Genomic DNA, 19,819 nt, shown 5'->3' with positions numbered 1-19,819 from the left:
TTAAAGTCTTCTAAGTGGGTGCTCCCGCCGGAGCGAGGCTTCATGCCTCTCGCAGCCATAAATTGTAAGGCGACTTGGAGGATTTATTTTTGCATATATTTTCATAGTGAAATAGGATGACACTTATTTTTCCATTCATCATTTGATGTAGGATCTCAAATAAATTGAGATACAAGCTGTTTTTAGTGGATGAAAACTGTTTTACAAGCTGTTTTAGGGATGGTGTCTGAAATTGCTTCAGAAGCTGCTCGGTTTTAGCTCACTTGTACATTTTTTTAATTTTCCGAAGGGAGTGCTTATTCCCATGTTGCTTGTTGCAGTTCCAAGTAAATAGCTTGGGCTTCTGGAAAGCTGTTGTTTAGTGCACAAAAAGGTCCTGAAGTAGTCAGATGGGACAGCTGCGCTGCTGGATCATTTTCTTTGAATCCCCCTCCTTCCTGCTGCGGGCTTTGTTGGTGTACAGTCTGTCTTGGAAAACAAGAACTCTTCAGGAGGAAAGGCACTGGCCAAGCACTGGAGTAAGCTGCTCAAGCAGGGTGGTGGAGTCACCATCTCTGGAAGTGTTCAAGAAGTGTCTGGATGTGGTACTTGGGGATTGTGGTGGTGCTGGGTTGATGGTTAGACTAAAGGTCTCTTCCAACATTGATCATTCTGTGAAAGGAAGAAATAGACATACAAGCTTTGGCTGAAATTATCAATTATATTTATAAATGTAAGTGAACGACATTTTTAGCCACTGGACCTACTGAAATTAACATGTAATCTATTAATATGTAATCTAGAAGTTGCAGTCTCAGATTTGAAGGGAGGCATTTTAATTGGCAAGAGGCCCAACTTTCTGTCTCTGCTCTCCTCTCAAATCAGAAGTTATTTCATGAGGGCTGAGAATTTGGCCTAATTAGCTGATAATGCTTCCCCAATTAATTTTAATATCACTCTTCTAAAGTCTGCCTCAAAGTCCAATAGAAACTAAGACTAAACTTTGCTAAATTGAAAGCCTATTAATGGAAAAAGTTTTGGGTAAAAAATTATCTGCTAACTAGACGTGGCACATAATTTCAAGATAATTACATGCAAAGTATGAGTGGGCAGAAAAGCAGTAGAAATATCAAGATGTTAAGGGAGTTAATAAAATACTCCATGATGATGTTGAACAACTGAACTGTGTGTTGAAATTTAATTATGAAAAGCTATCTGATATCTTAAACTTCTTTCATCAGTTACTTTAAATTGAACCACTGCTGCAAACATGCCACTCTGTCTTGTATTGTTTTTCATGCTATTAGAAGGGTGTTACATGATACCTGTCACGGTGTATGTTGTTCTAAGTGTTTCACTTCTGCAGATGTGGGGATAGGTACACTAATATTACTCGCCCAGTATGAGATCAGTTCTTAATGACAAAATTGCGTGTCAGTGTGTGTCTGTCTCTTAAAGCTTTTGTCTCCAATTTGTTGCATCATGGTGGAATGAGAAGCAGTTCCTACAGACAGACCATTTTCTGTTCAATGTAAATGTAAGTAGTGCTTTTGGAAATGGTTCAATTTTACTTGATTACAGCACTCATCATAGCAACAAAAAAATTTAAAGGGAAAAGAAGAATTTGTTTTGCCTTTTATTATATTCAGAGGATATTTTTTTAACTTGTTGACATAAATGTTGAAAAGGGGAAAAAAACTAAGGGTTTTTTTTGTGAGTGTGGTGCTTCCTGAGAGCTGTGTGTCAAGCATTCAGAACAGAAATGATCCTTTCTGAAAAGAGGGTTTAAAAAAATGCTGAGCTCTTAACTTTTTCTTCTTTCTACTTCTTTCCTTCATTACTGCCTTCTTTCTCATTTATGTCAGTCTTTTTTAAGAAAAAAACCTTTTAAGGAAAATGGATTAATTGTTCCTATCCTTTCTCTCTAAAATACTCAATGATTCAGTGCCATTGAAATGTTTGTTTTCTTTGAAATGTCAAAAAACTTTCAAAATTATGTTTCATACCTAAGTTTTAAGGCTGCTACAGACAGTGAGCAATTTACAGTAAACCTGTTCCCTCCTTTCATTTAATTCTTTCCATTAACAGTTGAACTCGATGATCTTAGAAATATTTTCCAACTTTCAACAATTCTATGATTCTATTTCCCCACCTTTGCTGAGTTACGCTGACAGTGCAAATATTTGTGATTAACTTGGTTGCTTAATGAAGCAGAATCAGTCTGTGTTATATGATTTTTCTTTATGACTCTAATGAATGTTACAGGGATGGCTGCACTGGCTTACTGTAAAAGTCTGCCTAGACCAGTGCTCCCCAGCTGCAAAGAGATGTGGATTCTGGATGTGGGAGGCAGGGAGCAAAGTCTTGGCAAAAAAGTCTTGAGGCTGGGGATGGGGAAGCCCAGCAGTTGTTTTTTCCATTTCTAGGTTGGAGCACCACTGGGATGGAGTTACTGATTTTCTGGATGCCCTCAAGAAATAATAAAGCATAAAAAATATCTCCAGTGCTGTGATCCAAGGGGAAATACATTTGAGGAGTCATGAGTTAAAGAAGCGATTCTGAACACGTGTCTTCACTTGAGTCTCTTGGAGGGCCTCAGACTGCAGGTTATTCCATTTTCATTCAATGACCTCATGAATAAAAATAGTTACTGCTTTCCCAGGTGGTCCTTGCCACACAGTACATGCTGAAGCATGAAAAATTAAGGCTCTCAGAGAATGTTGTGGAGCCTATAGAAGAAACACATGTTCTTTCTCTATACTGAAAATTAAAAATAGCAGAGTTTTGACATTCTCGTAACTTCCAGTGTACATGGCTGAGGAAGAGGCAGGAACATGAGTTCTCTACAGCATTGTATGACAATGATACAGCAGGTTGAAGGATAAAGCAGAGATGTTTAATGGAACATACGTAAAGTGCAGTCAGTCTACGAAATGTTGTAAACAGGAGAAAACAAACTTCAATATATTTATTTTAAACTGCAACTCAGTGACTACATGAATGGGCACTGACATCTGTTTGACAGAGTGTTGAGGGACTTTACTCAGCAGACATGGTACTCCTTGCATTCCCAGATCCAAAGTCCTTTATACCTAAAGAACACAAATTAAAAACCCCAACTAAGTGTTAAAAAGTACATCTTTGACTGTTGGGCAATTGATTTCTGCTGGGTTTTTGTTCCCTGTTCTCTATGATCAAAGTCACTGTTCTGCCTCTTGTGCTGTATGTCCATCCCTTGTTTTTTATCCTGGCTGGTAAGTTGCAACAATTCTAGCCAAGTTTTCAGCTCTTCTTGCACTAGTTTTAATGAGTATTGTCAGACCCTGTGATTCCATAAAGTGGAGAACTGAAATGCAAAAATAAGCGTCAATAGGTATTCTTTGTAAGAAGAGCTGAAGACCCCCAGTCTTTCAAACAAATGTAATTAATTCTGCTAAACCTAAGGACGTACACGTGTGCTCTCTCCTTCTGTCTTAGGAGACTCCTTATCTGTCTGACAATGTGTATGTACAAATACAGAAGAAAATGAAATGTGCTCAACGCTTGGCCATAGGTCTAAAATAGTGTTTTAAAACATACCCAGAAAACAAGAAGCAGCATATTTAGTCAGGTATTTCACATGAGAAGTTAGTTGTTATCAGTTTTCTTATCAGCTGATGCCTGTGCAAGTTTGGTTGGCTGCTGGAGCAGTTTCAAAATCAACATACTTCTTATGGGGTGGGAATATTTTGCCACTACCACTCGTGTTAGAGCTTGTTGTTAGAGTTGCTACTACCACTTGTGGTTAGTTCACAATTAAGGAAGAACTGAAAAGAGGGAAAAACCCAGTGCCTGTTAGATACAAGGCTAAGTCAAGGTTCAAGTAACTTGTGTCTGATGCCAGCTCTATTTTAGCACATACTAAGACAGGTCTTAGAGGCCTCAATTTACACCCACTCACTTGAATATGGCTGGCTCAGGCTGGAAATTATTGTGAAACACTGTCTTTTAACTCCCAATTCATAATTAAAAAACAACCCAAAGCCTAGTCCAGTATTTAGTGAGGTTGTACTCAGTGATACCCTAAAATAGTCAAAGTGAGGATAAAGGATTAAATAAACCTTGCAAAACTAAGCAATTTACAAGAACAGTAAAATGACTAACACAGGTGCCTAAAGGAGCAGAGGTGGCAGCAGCAAAGTCAGTCTCGACCTGCCTAATCCTGTAGTATTTGTAACTGACTTTCAAGCTTTACCAAAGTGCAAGGCTGCTTTACCAAGGAACTGAATCACAGCTGCATGGCAGAGAAGTCTGCATGCAGGAAGCACTTGGGATTTTCCAGGAGGCCAGTTTGATTTCCTGCTCTCCTGTTAAGTGCCTGCTGCTGAGAAACATGTAAACATCTTCCCTCAGATTTATTACATTGATACAAACTGCCTGACCCCTTAAGTCCTATGATGCAGGGCCTGTTATCTGTAGTCTCTAGGGAATATCACACTTCTGGTCTGAAAACATTCCTTGGCAGTATTTTTACTCATGAGCTGCAGAGAAAAGTAGGAAAAAGAGCCATGTGGTACCACCTTTTCCTTTTTTTTTTTTTTTTTTTTTTTTTTTTTAAGATGGGAAGTTTTCTATCTAGTATATCAGAAGTTTGGGAAAACAGTGATCTCTGTGGAGTTACTGCTCATAGCAGAAAAAAAAAAAAAAAGCTGTGTGGGGTGTTCCCCCCCGCCCCCAGTATTACTTCCCAGTATTTAATGATAACTTAATTTTACGCTGCATTTCAAGAGGCATTTACTTGAGTTCTTTTTGCCTTTATGTTGTTCCTAATTTCTGTGATACTGTTTCTGAGTTACTGTAATCCTAAATCATTTGTTCAAAGGAGATAGTTATCTAAAAATGACCATAGGGTTTTGAAAAACTATGTAAGAAACCCAAATAGGAGCATGGGGGCATAAACAATACCAAGAGAGGATTAACTGCTGATATCTAAAATGGCCCTGACTATACTTTGATTGTTACTCACCCATTATTCGGATTTACATTGTCAGAATATCTTTGTATTTGCTGTTGTTTGAAATTCCCCAGGAACATCCCAAATAATAGGTTTAGTAACACTCTAGGCTAGAAAAGGCCACGACGAAAATGTGATGACAAGATTTCAGATATTTTCCAGCTTTTGGATCGAATGCAGGTGTCAGGAAACAAAGGCATGCTGTCACTGGTGCCCTGTGCCAGGATGGGGCCGCTGTGCTGCATTCATTTCTCCAGATACGACAGGGATCCTAGAAACAAGCGATCCAAAGATAGTCCTTAGGTCAGCAGTGAAACGGATCCTTGCTCTGGAGTGTATGGACACCACCCCTGTGACATCCCCTAGCTGCTGAGCTAGTGTAACAAGCTGCCTTCATGTTGTGAAATGTGTCAGTCATCTGATCACTGCACCGTAAGGATGGGTTTATTTGCTTAAATAAAGAGCAGAAACAAGTATAAAATGTTGCGTATTACCTTTATCTCTAGCAACAGAGGAAGAAAAGGTAGCAGGCAAACATCCCCTGGCAGCACTCAACATAAACACGGCCCTTTTTGAAGCTTTCTCATGCAGCCTCAGTAGCTCTTTGGCTTCATTTTGACCTCTGTGCTTGTAGCCTTAGAACAGGGTAAGTGGGTCATGTGAAATAAAGCACTGCCTTTTCAGTAGTGCTTCACAGGGCATTACAGATCACTGTAGATGTAAGACTATTAAATGTGTACACGAGCCTAGGGAAATAGTTTTTCATCATAAGCTTAATCTGGTGTGGAGCCTGGAGACTCTTATATGAACCCCGAGGGAGAAAAGATTAGGTTCCAAGATTTTGGCTGCAAAATGCTAAGGCTAAGTCATCAGAATTTTAAGCTGTTTCAGTGACCAAAGTTATTTTTATTTTTGGAAGTGAATTATTGATGACACATCCCCACGGCCCTCGGCTCGCAACCTCAGCTGTCACATTCCTCCCTGCCCAGCTACAAAACGCATCTGATGCTCTTATATGGTCTCTTGGCTGGGGCTGTTGGCCTTGTAGCCTCTCAGCATTTAAGGGGTTTGTGCCCACTTGCAGGTTAAAATAACAATTAAAAAAAACTACAGTTCCAGGGAAACTGGAACTTGGAAGGTTGTCATTATATTCACACATCCATAGATATTCTCAGTAACACATCTTCCTGAGCAGGTAGGTCTTTACATCCGTACAGTTGTCTCGCTCCCTACTCAGAGGGAGCATCCAAGACGACAAGGAACAAAACAGCTGCACCTCACATTTCAGCTGGCTGTTCAGAAAGCAAGAGCAGCAGTACAGCATATTTTTGAAGTGGAGTTTCCTCTCAAGGATGACACCAGGTTCTTTTTTATGTAGTTTATATTTACAATTTTAAAATCACTGCTTCCAGCAAGAAGAATCCAGTTGGCACACCTGCCACTTACTCAGTGTTAACATACCAGCACCTAACATTTACAGAGAAAACAGGATCAGGAAAATAAGGAATCCAGTGTTCCTAACAAAGTAAACTGCTGTCTGAATCTTAATGCCATTTAGACACTCAGAGGGAAAAAATAATCGGTATCTTACATTTGTCCTTCAAGCAGGCTGCTTGCATGTATGCACACAGTACTGAATTGCACAGAGGTGACAAGGTCAGTCTAAAGAAGTGACAGCTTAACTTGTTTTCCAGCCTAATGTTACATAGCAACATTTCAACAAGACAGTTTCCTAAATATCCGCTCTCTTGTCTTTGTCACATGGCACTGCTGGAGAAAACTTCCATGCATACTTGTAAACTACTTCCTAGAACCCATCAGGTGTCACATGGAGAAGTAACTCAGCAGCCATTACTGAAGAGCACCAAGACTGTTAAAAAAGTAAACTTTCAAAAAAAAGAAGCAGCTGTGGCAACCTGAAGTAGTGTAGAACATAATGTGGGTAGGAGAAAAACTGAGGCAAAGTTTGGTAGCAGATAAAACACAAAACTGGGAAAAGAATGGTTGAAAACTCAATTTTAATTAAGCCTGTTAAGTGGAAAAAACCAGTCTGGAATAAAAAATAAAAAAATAGTCCAAGTATGCCAACTGAGTATACTTCGTCAAGTTATTTACAAGTCTGAAGCCGGAATATCTTCCAGAGTTGCCATATGGGAACACAAGCAAGATGAAGTAACCAAGCCTTCATGCTATCACACATGAAATGAGACAAACTCACCTTACAGGATAAGCTGTCAGATTCTTTACAATCCTTTGTGCTGAATTCCTACTCCTTGGGGTCTTAAGTCTCATTATACAGCTGAGGGCAAGCTTTCTGGATAAGAGGTCATTATTTTAATTGATAAATACATAGGCAAAATAAATTCTCCTGTTTTCTAACTTGCAGTAGCCAAGAGGATGAGGCACACAGAAGAGCATGGTCATACCAACAGAACAATCCTCTTTTCCCTGTATTTGAGACAACATCAGCACAACCAGTTCAGAATGACTGTGCCTGGTTAAAAGCCATTTTACCAATATAACTGAGGAATATGTATGATATTTTAAAAAGTGAGAGCAGCTTCAGCACCTATAGGGTTTTACCAAGTTAATTCTCACATTCTACTCACATTCTCACATGCAAATGAATTAGCTGTAGAAAAATAAAGCTTTATGTAAGTTTTCTGGCCATGTATTGCTGTTAATTAGTGCCAGCACAGATTCCTTTGCACAAACTTCCTTCAGCAGACGGGAAAAATATGCCTAATTCCCCCTTACTTAGCAAAGAAGAATGCACACTTTGACATGAAAGTACTGCTAGAAAACCCATTAGTATGAAAAGGAAGCAAAAGCGGGCATTGTATCTGCTTAAGAATCGGAAGTTCTCTGCTAGGCATGAGGCAATTGTAACAGTCTTTCCTAACCATTTCTTTGGTTAACTACTTACACAGTAGTCAGATCCCACTTCAAAAACCTGAGGTGAAAGCCTTCTGCAGCAGCATTTTTAAAGATGCCCGCAGATGCTGCTAGGAGAATTTCAGAACCCTGTGACACTGAATAAAAACACTATGAAAATGAGTTTTCTAGCTTGACTTGCAACTGCAAGAAAAATACAATGAACACACTTGCATTTGTAAATGTGTAATAGAAATGTCATTCTTCACAAAAGATTATGAGGTATTTTTTCTATATCGCAATCTTTATTTCAAAATGGCATTTATTACAAAAATGTAAAAAATCCAGCTAAACCAGAAACATTGAGATTATTTTCCCGGACTGTCAAAACTCCTGGGAATGTTTGTCCTGTAGCCTTTCCCTCCCAACATTTTCCCTGCTTCCAGTCTGATTACAGGTGCAAATGTGCCTAAATGGCCTGGAATAGATAAATATATTGAAAAAGACAAAAGCTTTGGAGCTAAATGCATGCAACAAGTTCTATCGGAAGAAACCAGTAAAAATAAACAGAATTGTAGAGATTATCTGGAGGTATCCAGGGATTTGCTCAGTCATCCTTGTCTTTTGCTCCATGTTTCAGGATGCGTGTGAATTCGATGTAGTTGAAATTGCCCTTTTTGTCGATGGGGGCCTCTCTGTAGAGCTCATCCACCTCCTCATCAGTGAACCTGTCCCCCATGGTGGTCAGCAGCTCCCGCAGGTAGTCCTCCTGAATGAACCCTGGAGCACAGAAGCATTTTGACATTTATCTGCTAATACATGGGTGATCATTTCTTTCTTTGAGTTCTTGCCATCAATTAAAGATACCTAGAGTTTTTGTCTGCCAAATGACAACAATGCCATAAAAGTCTATTACTAAAATTGCCAAATATCTACAAGGATTCAATCAAATCAGGCATCTTAGTTTGAAAGGTCCCACTACTTCAAATAAAGACCATATATGCTTTGCCTGTGTTATTCCAAAGAATATAAAGATTTATCAGTATTCATACTGGACATCCTTCCCAACAGCAGGGCTATACTCCCAATAGTACCAAGAACTTCTAACAACTCAGTATTTTAAAAGTCACAAAGGGGATCAGTTCACCTTGAGCATTCCTATTGAAAAACCACCAAAAAAAGTCATGGATCTTGACTATTAACGTTCAACAAGTGCATGAAACATGGAAAAGTTTACAACATTTCAAATTGACCTTAAATCAGTGGTAAAACTCAGATTTACCAGACTGGTTGCAAAGAATAAATTTTTGGCATGGTTTATTAAACAAGTAGGCTTATATAACTTGTGATTGCTTCTATCATCACTCCTCTGAGTTACACAAGAATTCTCTTGCATTCATTTTCTTCTCCTTTTGGTACAGCTTAACACAGGGAAGGTGGATACAAGTTGCTGACAGAAAATGAGCTCTTAAAAGCACAACGGGTTCGGAAAGATGATTCCCCTCATAAAAGCGCCCCCAAAGGTGAATTTTAAGTCAGGAAAACTTAAAGACCCTGGTTCCCAATCAACACCTTTTATACTTTCTCCTGTCTTGGACAACAGAACAAACTGCCAGAAATTTGAAATTTCGACAGAGACAAAAAAGGCAAATTTAGCACATGAGAATACAGGCACAATTTTCAGTTTGCAGAAACTGAAATTTTCAGAGTTAAAAAACTGATCACCGCTTCTATGAACACAAGTATTTATTGTTACAGAAGTAAGTAGAGGTAATACATGTACCCTGTTGTTTCACCCACCTGTTGCTTCTTCATCAAAGCAAGCAAAAGCATTCCTGATTACATCCTCCGGGTCGGTGCCATTTAACTTCTCACCAAACATGGTGAGGAACATGGTGAAGTTGATGGGGCCCGGAGCCTCATTCATCATGGCATCCAGGTATTCATCCGTTGGATTCTTTCCTACAAAGAAAGGGATTCATACTTGGTTTAGCTTTCAAACTGAAAAAGTAATGTCAACACAAACTTAGCGTCTATACAAACTGAGTGTAACACAAACTGAGAGACACCACACCTCTCATATCCCAAACTCAGTATTTTGATTTTTGCAGCACAAATTGGCCTGGCAAGCATGAGCAGCACAGGGACATTACCAAGGGAGGCGAGCATGTCGTGCAAGTCCTCCTTGTCAATGAAGCCATCCCTGTTCTGGTCGATCATGTTGAAGGCTTCCTTGAATTCCTGGATCTGCGACTGATCAAACATGGCAAATACATTGGAAGTGGCGCGCTGAGGGCGCTTCTTGGTGGTCTTTGTCTTTGCCCTTTTGCTAGACATGGTGGCTGTTGGTTCTAAGGAGACAGAAATATATCCAAGATTTAGCCTTATTAAATCACATTGCAAGTCCTTGGGTGAAGGATGAGTAGGACATCAAGTTTCATGTTATTGGCATATGCCCCAAAGCACACATTTATTTCAGTATCTCCTGCTCCATTTTCTTTCAGACTTCACTTGCTATTAAAGCATAAAGCATTTGAGGATTCAGGGACCAGCACTGTAGGCCAATAGCAGGCTACATCAAAAAACCCAGGTCAAATCATAGGTCTTGAAAGGAAATTCTCACAGTGCTTATATTGCTGATTCAATACTCCACCTGCATCTTCCACAAATTAAGATGACGACATATTTGGGAATCTGGGAGGCCCTGTTGACATAGAAGGATATGTGCTGCTAAACTAGCACAGAGGTTAAATAGATCAGACAGTATGGTAAACTAGCATTTTGGAGGGGAAAAAACTGTATTTTAGGCTCTGAATAGCATTTGTTAGACTAGCTGTCATTGAGAGAGAGAGGGCACTGACATGGCTCAAAAGGTCTACAGTGGTATTCCCTTACACACTGGAACTACTATACAACACACGCAAATGCCAGCATACTCTTTTTAAAATTAATTAAAGGCATAATAGCTCCAAAAATGTGAAGACTGTTTCTTTTAAACTACCAACCCTTAGAAACATTAATATATTTTTATAAACTTCCACATTACCACAGGTATACCAATGTCATTGTTTTCCTTTAAGCTGTCAAATGAAGAAATAAAACATGGTAGATTATTATATATTATAACACTAATACATTCAGGGTAGAAGTGAGACATTTAAGTTAACTGCATCTCCTTATCTGGGAAGTTACATGTAGTGTTCCAACTAAATGTATGACAGCAGAAACTCAAAAAGCTGAGTCATTTGCTGAAAGGCAAACACAAAGCCCTCAAGACTGCTTTTGGATCCAAAGTTAGATCCTTTTAAATGTTATTTCCAAAAGTCTCATAACTTCTGCTTGCATTAGCTAAAACTAAAGTGTAATTCATACTGCTATAATCCTTCATAATGCTCAAACGAAGTGTTATGCAAACCAGATTCCTTCCATCCTTGACTCTGAATTTTACAGAAAGCACCTATAGCAAGTGTCTCCTGAAAGAAGAAAAATTTAAGTTTTACCCGTAATTGCAAGAATATCAATACTCTGAAATTTACACTAAGTATTAGTTTTATAACTTAGAAACAAATTATCTGGTCAGAAATGCAACGCTAATCACAGTCATAGCACAGTTCTAACTGTTTCTCAGATAGTTTGCTCAAAGATAGAATATTTTCTCTTAGACTCCTGAAAAGCAAGACTGAAGTCACTAACTGGGATTCATCCTTTAAAAAAAAGGGAGTAAAATTAAGCAGAGTAACTCCCTTATACAGTCAACCCAATAAGCAGGCAAAAAGCAGTTATTTTGTTCTTTTCTTTAACTAAAAGGAAAGACATTTTACCTTGCTTTGTATTAGATACCTGACAGGGGGTACCAAGCATCTGGATCATAAAAGGAAATTCCATGGTTACGTCCTTCTCAGTCTGTCCACACAGACAGCTACTGATTTCCCCTGCTAATTCGACACTTTTAAATACTATGTGCATCTACAACGTTCTTCTGACGTACAAAACAAACCATTATGTCCCGAACTAAAAATAGCCCGTGAAATGCAACTGCGCATCGCTCAGCAACGCAGACGTTCTCTTCAGGGCACTAACCACAAGCCACCCGAGATGTCTGGCCCCCACAACACAGCAACAAACAAACCTCAACTCCTGACTTCCAGATATTTATGTTGACAGCTGACAACAAAGGTAGTTTGCATTCAAGCTGCAGCCAAGGGTTGCGCATAACTTTGATGGTTTTCTTACCGCTGTAAAAACCCTCAGGCAAGCTCTCATTTAACTCTGGATTATTGATTACAAGTTCCACTACTCAAAATAAAGCCAAACACTGTATTTTAATAACTCTTCTCTGGAATAATAGTTTCAGCAGTTTTCAGGATATGGCTCATTCAAAGTAAACAAAGAAGTTTACTCTGCACTTGCTGATGCCGACCAAATTGATTTTTGCCTTTTTTACTTTCATATATCTGCATATTCTTTACGTATATATTTGCAGCTCTGTAGCCTATTATTGTGTTCACAGCTAGCATTTTACCTGCTCTATTAGAAACACAAAATACATTCCCCAGTGGCTCCAAGGCCTGGGGGTCCAAGGTTAGATTCTTTGGGAACCTGGGTCAAAACGGCTTCCCAACTTTTTCATAAACAAAGTTTAGTTCCTATCTAAAGGGGGGTGGTTCAGAAAAGGGTAGAACCAGTGGGGAATTACCTCATCACCTCTGTCTCTAACTGGGGATTCTTGTCAGTTATGCTAATTTCCTGAACATATAAAATTGCATCCACTTGTTACAGTATGCATGCTCAGCGTTTTTTCCACCAGCGTGCTGTGCACCGTAAGGATCCTTATAAAGGTAATCCCTTTTTATCACCTAACTCTGTCTGGCTTGTCATTTCAGGATCAGTGAAAAGGCATCAGTGCTGCAAAGGCAGTGCTCCCAGCAAGCCACTACCTGCAATTCAATCCTAAGCAAGAGGACGTAACAAAAGCACACTGTCAGCACATTCTTTCAAATTTTGTTGATAAGATTGACCTATCAGTGTATTTTACCAGAAAAAAATGAAAATACTGCCAATGCTTGCATTACTATTTTCTAAGTTTCTCTGAACCAGGCTTGGGAACTCCTCCAGTCCAAAAGAGCTGTCAGCCTAGCTACAGAGAAACATCAGCTCTCACAGGACTGCTGTGCCCTCAGCACAGGTTTGGTGCAGCTATGCCTGGTACACTGGACTCAGCTCTGGGAATCTCTGTTAGAAAGAGGGTGGTACATTTTGGAAAATGTTCGGAAAACAAAAGCCATCAATCCAGTTAGCCAAAGAGATCAATTTATTATTTAAAAGTTCCAAAAGTGTTTGCACTTTGTGTTATCCAACAAAAAGACCCACACCTAAGCCAACGTTTTTGTAATTGAAATAGGGTTAGTATAGGCTGCAAATAGAATTTCAGTAGACACACAAGTTTAGTCCCTGTTGTTTAATACTCTGCTGCACTGAATGGTCTGGGCCCTCTTTTGGAAGCTGTCCAAGAAACTTCAAATGTAAGACCTTATCTGTGAGACACATCATAAAGTAATTCTAAAAAGTCACACTTCTTGAGGAAGATTTTCACATATTAAAAAATAATGAATAGGTAGTAGCAGCAGTGTGCTGCTTTGTGCTGCCTGTATTGTCATTTGTTCAGTCACAGTGGATATCAAACCACAGAAGCACAGACCGTCATCTTGTGGTCCCTTCCTCTGGGAGGGTGATAAACCCTTGGAGAAAAAAAAAACAAAAACCCACGCAACTAAGAATTTTGAGCCAAGCAATAAGCTGTGAAAATTGACAGCCCACTAACAGTGGTACAAGCTGGACCTGTTCAGAGGCAGTGACCAGAAGTTATGCTTTAGAAAACACTCCCATGTTTCAAAATGGTGAATATTGCAGTAATTGCAAAATCTATCATTGAAAAAAAAAATCAAACTACCACACAATAAATCCCCAAACCCATAGCCAAGAAAATCTCTACATGAACTAAGATAGAGCATCAAACTCAAAAGTCAACCTTAAAGCTAAATTCCAAGTTCTGTCCATGTACTCAATTACAGCATCACATACAGTCACACATCCATCACAATCTGGGTGGCAACAGGAAAGTGCAAGGTGCTTTCCAGCAGATCTGTGTCAAGGCTCAATAAAGAACAGATTACACTTTATCAAAGTAGACTAGCAAAAACCAAACCCTAGGCTGTCCCACCCAGTCTTAAAAGTCACTTTAACACATTCCTCACTAGTAAGTTTCCCAAAACCCTTGTACAGGAGTCACACTTGCCTCAAAATCCAGCGCCAGTGAGTCAACACAGCCTGTCTGCAAAAGAGAAAAGGAGGCTCAGAGGTGATCTTTTGTCCTCTACAACCACCTGAAAGTAGGGTGTAGCCAAATGGGGATCGGCCTCAATCAACAAGCGACAGGAGGCGAGGACAGTCCGAAACTGTGCCAGGCTTAGGCTGGACATTAGGAAGAACTTCTTCATAGAAAGGGTGATTGGACACTGGAATGGGCTGCCCAAGGCGGTGGTGGAGTCACCGTCCCTGGAGGTGTTCAAGTGAAGACCAGACGTGGCACACAGTGCCATGGTCTGGTTCCCAGGGTGGGTCGGTCACAGGTTGGACCTCGGAGGTCTTTTCTAACCTAATTGATTTTGTGCTTCTGACAGCTGGGGAACCACTGCACGCAGTCCCCTGTGCGGCTACGGCTATTCCAAAACGTGAGCACGGACAGGCCCAGTCCCACTATCTCCCCCCACCTCACCCTCTTCCGACCGCGGCAGCTCCCAGCCCTGCCCCTCCCATGCTCTGACAAAGCCGAGGAAATACCCGCAGAGGCTCGGTGTGGCCGGGAGGCAGCCGAGCGCTTCCGACAGGGAAGCAAACAGTACCTTTTAACATTTTTCAGGTCCCTGAAATGATGCACAGGGAGCTCGTCCCCGCGGGGTCGCGCCCTGCCCGGCTCACAGGGCGGGGTCGCGGGGCCCGGAGCCGGGGTCTCCCCCAGCTCCAGCCCGCAGGGCGGATCCCCCTCAAGAGAAGCAGCCCCGAACCGAGGCCCGAGGGGAGCTGCGCCCGCGGCGGGCGACGCCGCAAGCGACCCCCGACTCCGCAGGCGACCCCCGGCCCGGCACCGCCCCACCCCTCACCGGGCGCCGGCCCCAGGCCCCGCGGGCAGCGGGCCGAGCCCCCCGACTCACCTGGCGGCGGGAGACGGCACCGGCGGGGAGCGGCTGCAGACACTTCCGGAGAGCGCAGCGGCCACCGCCCCGCCGCGCAGGAAGGAAGCTGTGGGCGAGACCATCCGCGCAGGAGGGGGAGGTGGCGGCGTGGCTCATCGCTTCGGCGGCCAGGCGCCACAAGCCGTGTCGGGGAGGGGACCCGCGGCGGCCCGCGTGTTTCGCGTTCTTTCCCTAGAGTCTCTGCCTTCCTTGAAGAAGAAAACCAGAGCCACGAGCTCAGCCCCTCCACCCTGTGTGTATCCTCCCTCGGCGACGCGTTGGTTGGTGCAGCGCGGTGTGGTCACCACATTCCAAGGGCGAGGAGCGGAGAGAGTCGCGCGCCTGCCCTTGTAAGGCAACGGCGGGAGTTTCGTGCTCGAGCCGGTGGGCGGGGCCTTGTCCGCTCGCCCCGCCCCGCCCCGCTCCTGCTCGGGGCTCGCCGAGGGCTGCGCTTCCCTGCTGGAGCGGTGTTCCCGGCCTCCTGCCTCGCCTTCCCGAGGGTCTCTGTGCGGGCGGGGTTTCTGCCAGAGGAACAAGTCCCGTTCTCAGCTGCTTGTGACTGTGCGGGGCCGCGCGGTGCGGGGGGGAGCCCTCAACACAGAGCCACAGGTTGGGTCAGTCTGGGAGGGACCACACTGGGTCATCTGGTGCAGCCTCTCCGCTCAAGCGCATGGCACAAGATTGCATCCAGGCTGTTCTCGAACATCTCCAGTTAGGGAGACTCCACACCCTGTCTGGCTTGCCTGTTTCAATGTGTGGTCACCCACATAGTAAAGAAGTTCTTCCTCATATTCAGGTGTCACTTCCTGTACATCTTATTCCTCGGCACCACCAAGGATGAGCCTGGGTGCATCCTCTTGACTCTCCCTTCAAATACTTATATTTAAAAGGTCCCCTCTCAGTCATCTCGATGCTGAACAGGCCCAACTCCTTCAGCTTTTCCTCACAGGAAAGCTGCTTTAGTCCCTTGATCGACTTTGCAGCTCTAAACTGGCCAGCACATGGTATGGCACTGTCCTGCATGCTCAGCAAGTGCTAGTGTGTCTGGAAGATTCACATATGATCACAGAATATCCTGACTTGGAAGGGACCTACAGGGATCATAAAAGTTCGACTCCTGGTCCTGCACAGGACACCCCAATGGTCACACCTTGTGCCTGGGAACATCATCCAAACACTCCTTGAACTCTGTCAAGCTTCGTGCTGTGACCACTTCCCTGGGAAGCCTGTTCCAGTGCCCAGCCATCCTCTGGAAGAAGAATCTTTTCCTAGTAAATAATACTGTTTTTAAGCCAAGATGAAGAGGAATATGGGATGAACGGAAACATCATCCAAAAAAATGGTGACCACAGCTCAAAGATACAAACAGCATCATATAACAAATAGGTATCATGACCACTGCCTATGCGGCCTAATTTACAACTTTGCATCTAGTCCTACTTAATTTTTACAGAGTTTGGAACTGTAAATAAAGTCACATAGTCTGTGAAAGCACTAAGACATTACCCATATTTCTGACTTTTTTGAGGGAAATGAACTTTACTGAGTGTCCGGGAGGTGTGGCCTCCCACCATGGGCTCCCCTGGCAGAGGGCACAGCTCTGGGGGAACATCTCCTCTGCACCTGCAGAGTCAAAAAAAGCCTCTTGCAGTTTTCCCTGTCCCTGCTACTGCTGCCAGTATTTTTTACCTATAGTGAATTGTGGTGGTTGCTGTTGTGTCTCCCACTTTTCCCTGGCCACTGGCAGGATGCTGCAGGCTGCCCACATGGGATGAGCCTGTTGTGTCATAACAGGCAGCTCCTGACCCTGGACACTTGAGTTTCTGTTGCAAAGTAGCTCCAACATGGAAGCTGAGACAGCCTTTCCTCTCATGATCCAGAACTGGGTCATTCCTCATGCTGTGTACAAAACTCAAGCATGCTCTGCATCACATTTCCCATCTTTGTTTCCTATGTATCTGGAGTCCACTGCTTCCATAGCTGGAGTCAGTGGTGAAATTGATGCATAATTTGTCCAAGGTAGTGTTGATACGAGCAGAAATCAGAATATTTGTCTATTTAAAGGTATTTTTATCCAACAATTAAATAAATAATAAAATGACAGTGATTTTCTAATGTTTTCCTTCAAAAATTGGTACAATACTAACTCAATGTTCATTTTTATGACCTATACTGTAATATTTTAGCTTCTGTGAAATTCGAAAAATGGAAATAACAAGAAAAGCCTAAAATATCAGTAAGGAATATGTAGGAAGACCTGTCAGAATAATTCTTCATACTTGGGATTTGTGTCCGGAGAGTCCTGGATATGAGCAGCTGTTGGGTTTAATATTTAACATAATGAGTAATGCTTAATATATTGGCTAATCACATAGGACTTTGGCCTGCCCTCTAAATCACCACAGTTGATTAGCCTTTTACATTTTTTTTTCTGAATATTTTCTTAATGGGAAAAGATGAGCAAGCTTTTATTTTGAGAAGTAGGGAGAAACTGACTCAGTAGATTTCAGGAGTCTTTAAGAAATACAGCACTACTATTGGTTCATGAAGACCAATCCTGTTTCCAGAAAAAGGTAATTATTCGGTTTCAAAAACATACGATTCATTTGTAGCATTCTTCTCATTAAACCTCCTTCTACTGTATAAAAGTGCCATGAGTTCACTTTGCAGGTGGTGAAACTGAAACACAAGTGAGCTAGACCACCATAAATGCTAAAGATGAGGTTTGGGAATGTAAAGGGACTGTCAGTAAATTAGATAGTTTTGGAGTCTACTTCCAAGAGGATTTGGAAGTTTGCATTATGAGCTTCCAATATTTGCACACCTAAGTAATTTTAGAATCTGCCTTAAAGTGACTTACCTGCTGCTTCCTCAGAGGCCAGAGGTCCCTAAAGAAAGAAGCATTGCAAAGCTGTTTTTAAACTCAGTCTTGACTATACCTAGACTTAGGCTAATCCTCTTGAGTCCGTGACTCCTTTGTTTGTGTGGATAGTGTCACTGCAATAAATACAGTATTAATGGAGCTACCAGGCTCCTCTCTTGCCTGGCAGGCATTCTGCCCAGCTCTGTGGTGGCATGGTCTGAGAAAGGATCAGCTGTCCCGGGCTCTCCTGGCCTCTGGCATCTCTGCATTTGGCATCTTCCATGTCTTTTCATGCTCTTTCAATATAAGGCTCTCCACTGCTGTGTTCTATACACTGCTTGGGAACTTCTCAGTCCCAACACCTTACTCTGCGTGTTGATTGTTATTTCCCACATACATCGGATACAATTTCACTCCATGAAAATGATAACAAACTAATTCAGGCTGGCAGGGGCAGCCTAAAGTGAATTAGATCGATTTACCAAGGGGAGTCTGCAGCCACCAAAATCCTGGCCATGTGGATATAAAGAGCCATGATGTCACACCTCTTCATCATTGTGTCTCCTCTGTGAGGGTGCATTTTACTGGGAGAAGGATCCTTTAGTGAACTGCATACTTTAATTAAGTTCATGTGTCATACAAATCCCCAGACAACTCAGTGGGTATTCAATGAATAAAAGCAAGGCACCACACTCAAATAAATGATTTACCTACTCTAACCATAAGTCATATATAGCAATTCATCCAATGCTTTTCAAATGATTTGTTTTTCATAGAAGTGAAATGATTACCAAAGTAATTAAACAGTGCAGCTCCAGCTTATGTGGAAAGTGTTTGCCACATCATGGACCTGGTGCTGCCGTTCTTAAGGCATTCCTAGGGTGGGAATTTACCTCACCGCCGTGACTGTGTGCCTGTAAAGAAGCCAGAGGTGCTGTTACTGGCACCGGAGCCCGGCAGCCACCTGCTTACATCTGCTGGGGAGACTGAGGATCATTCGCTCACCTCCGTTTCGGATTGCCACCCTGACCTGGACACGCTTGTGTCGCTTGTACAGCGCTCGGAGGCGGGAGCCGGGAGCCGGTCCCGTACCGGCTGTCACCAGCAAGGGGAGCTCCGCATTTGGGTAGGACCCGAGAGTCAGCCCGGCTCGGCCACCGCCACGGACAGGAGAGGAGAGGAGGCACGCTGTGAAATGCCATCAAATGGGTGTGGGGTTGTGTCCTGCCCCACAGGTTGCGGAAGGAAGGGGAAAGACGCGACAAGCGCGGTGTGCTCTGGGGTGGCGCTTGCGGCACTTCTGAGCTTCGCAAATAGTAGAATAGAATTGCTGAATTATAAGATGATTTGGGTTGGAAGGCACCTTTGAGGTTAATCATCTAGTTCCCACCCTCTTGCCATGGGCAGGGACACCTCCTACTAGATCAGGTTGCTCAAACCCCTGTCCAGCCTGGCCTTGAACACTTGCAGGGATGGGCCATCCACAGCTTCTCTGGGCAACCTGTTCCAGTGCCTCACCACCCCCACAGGAAAGAATTTCTTCCTAATATCTTCCTATTATCTGCCCTCTTTGAGTTTGAAGCCATCCCCCCTTGTCTTGTGAGTACATACCCATGCAAAAAGTGCCCTCCGGCTCTCTCTTCCCCCCCTAGGAGCTGGAAAGATGCTGGAAGGTGTCCCCAGAGCCTTCTCTTCTCCAGACTGAACAGCTCTAACTCTCTCAGCCTGTCTTCAAAGGAGAGATGGTCCAGTCCTCAATTTTTTTTTTTTTTTTGAGGACCTCTGGTTCTGGCCCAGAATGTCCTTGTCTTTCCTGTTCTGAGGGCCATAGACCAGTGCCAGTAGCAAGCATCTGCCTGCCTCTACCAAGGGAAATTG

General features: G+C 42.7%; 1 pseudogene; it reads right to left on the bottom strand.

Moving 5' to 3' along the window:
• Window positions 1-6,973: 6,973 nt before the first annotated feature.
• Window positions 6,974-11,904, bottom strand: LOC136289284 (myosin regulatory light chain 2, smooth muscle minor isoform-like; annotated as a pseudogene).
• Window positions 11,905-19,819: the final 7,915 nt, after the last annotated feature.

Source organism: Chamaea fasciata, unplaced genomic scaffold (genome assembly GCF_029207755.1).
Source record: "Chamaea fasciata isolate MVZ Bird 193981 ecotype frontalis unplaced genomic scaffold, bChaFas1.0.hap1 SCAF_1, whole genome shotgun sequence".
Classification (NCBI taxonomy): Eukaryota; Metazoa; Chordata; class Aves; order Passeriformes; family Sylviidae; genus Chamaea; species Chamaea fasciata.
The sequence above is the reverse complement of the archived record's forward strand: the minus strand, read 5'-3'. Positions and strand labels throughout refer to the sequence as shown.